A 2383-nucleotide genomic window follows, 5' to 3' on the forward strand; every position below is an offset into this window, starting at 1 on the left:
CTCCTCCGGCCGTCAGGAGCAAGTTCAGACATGTTCTGAGTGAGTGTCGTCGTCACAAGTCCTTGTGGAAAATGTAGGAAAACTGCCAGCTGAGGGATTGATAAGGGCAAAGAAAATTCAAATACAACAATCCCGAATGAGCTTTAATCAGATTCCTTGAAATTTTTTCAGTGACAGCGTGATTACCCGCCTCACGGTCTTGAGTCTGGCTTTCTTTTTGTCAGGATTTGGATTTGACTTTTTCACATTATTAAATCAACATCCTTGATATAAAACAGGATAGTGTTCTCTCCATGAGGTATATTCTCATGGAGTCACTGGATATGAATCAGATATAAATCTGATTCATATCCAGTGACAATATCCAGGCATTTTGTGAAAAAAAAACCCATCATCAAGTCACGTCCTCTGCCGTTAATATTGTTTTTTGCTCTAACTACGGCGACATCAAACAAATCTTAGAAAATGACTAAACCCTCTCACTGGACATCCGAGGCTGGAGTTTTGATGATATTGAGACTAAATGTCATGTTCCTTTTTTGTAAAAGCTGTACATGGGCGGGAAGTCTTTCTGGGCCCAATAACATCATATGACAGGAAATATCGAGTGTTGCCACCACGCTCACAGCTGGGTGCTGTTCTCTGGGGCTTGAACCCGGCGCGTTACAGGTTTTTACTGTATGCCGATGACTTGATGTTTTCCTGCTCCTAAACCCTTTTGCATGTTGCTATTTTTCTCGTTACTGATCAAACGTTTCCAGCTCATCTCTGTGGACCGTCACAGAGTCACCCCCCTCTCTGTCTGCTTTGGTGCAGGAAACTTTACAGTAAACTAGGCTGGCATGGAGGCAGCCCCCCCCCCCCCCCCCTCACCCTGCAACCATCATGTCTCTCTCTCTTTTTTTTATTTATTTATATATATAAATGTAAATGCCTCTCCACCACAAGCCAGTCCAAAGAGCATCTGGTTCCTCTTGGGCCTGCGGTCACAACACTGAGAGAGCGCCACATCAAAGGCTCCTTCCATCCAAGCCCGCAGAGCGGAGAGGAGAGCAAAGAGGGAGGACGACGAAGAAGAAGAAGAAGAAGAAGAAGAAGAAGAAGAAGAGAGAAAATCTGGGACAAATTCTGCTTTACACACACACACACGCCGCAAATCTGTCTTTGCTCATGGAAAAATTGCAGCGCGCATCAGCGGTGTTGCGTCGAGGTTCCATCAATCTCCGCGTCCCTGACCACTTCACTTGCACAGATAGTCTGACTCCGGCTCCCACGCTCATCTCTTTTACTGCCGCGTAGAGGCTCTTGGCTAGAAGGTGCTAAGCTCTAAAGTTGGCTGTCAGTTTCTGATGTATTAAGTAAGTGTTGTATTAATCTGACGGAGTTATGTCATTAAAACTGTGGTGGCAGGACTTCCAGATGAGCCTCTGAACAAACAAAGCTCGCACTGTGAAGAAGAAGAGGACCAGCGGTGATCAGAAGTGCTCTTAATGCCTTCCCCTTTGTTCAGGCTGGGGCATGTGCACGCACACACAGGCGAGGATCAAATGCTGAGGGGGTGTGATGGTGCTTTTTTTTGAAATGTGACCTTCCAGCAATTTCCTCATCACACGAAAGGCTCCAAAAACACAAACATGAGCGTACCTGCCGCTTCCTGCCGCTCCTCACGTTCCACAGCCGAAGTCTCAAAGAGCAGGTTTCACTCCAGTCTGCACAGACAAGTCGGGACAGGCGATGGCGAACGGTAATGAATTACCATCACATTCACATTTGGTCCCTTTGCCTGGAGGCGTCTGTTTCAGAGCGGGATGAAAGTGATGTGGGCCAGGGGGATGGAGAGCTGGTTAGCAGGGCTGGCGGCTGGCGGAGAAGATGTGGGCTCAAACCTGTAGCAGAGCTGCGGTGCTGTTAGGGAAGGGCACCTGCACATGTTTCTACTCACCGACACAGATGGACGTTTCAGTTCCTTAAAGCCAGAAATGACCATGAGATGATTTGATCACAGCGGAGGTCCTCGTGCAACGTTGTAGGGAACTTGGAATTCAGGAATTAATCTGAGTGATGGAGACAAACGTGATAAAGTGTGACATTTTGTATCACAAGTTTTTAGCTTACCATTAAAAACTGCAGTTACATTGATGTTGTTTTCTGCTTTATGATAATTAATATATATATTAAGTTTGTAAACTTCTTGATATGTGTCATCAACATGACTCTCACTCAAAAAGTAGTTTTTTTTCTCCTCCTAATAACATCACCCAGTTACACACTTGGGCATCATAACATTGTGATATTGAGAGCTGTCCAGATGTTGTGTTGTGATGAATTGATTTTAGTTGTTGTTTTTTTGGTTTTGTTTGTCTTTCCCGTAACTTACCTCGCC

The sequence above is a fragment of the Scophthalmus maximus genome, chromosome 5, assembly GCF_022379125.1.
Source record: "Scophthalmus maximus strain ysfricsl-2021 chromosome 5, ASM2237912v1, whole genome shotgun sequence".
Classification (NCBI taxonomy): Eukaryota; Metazoa; Chordata; class Actinopteri; order Pleuronectiformes; family Scophthalmidae; genus Scophthalmus; species Scophthalmus maximus.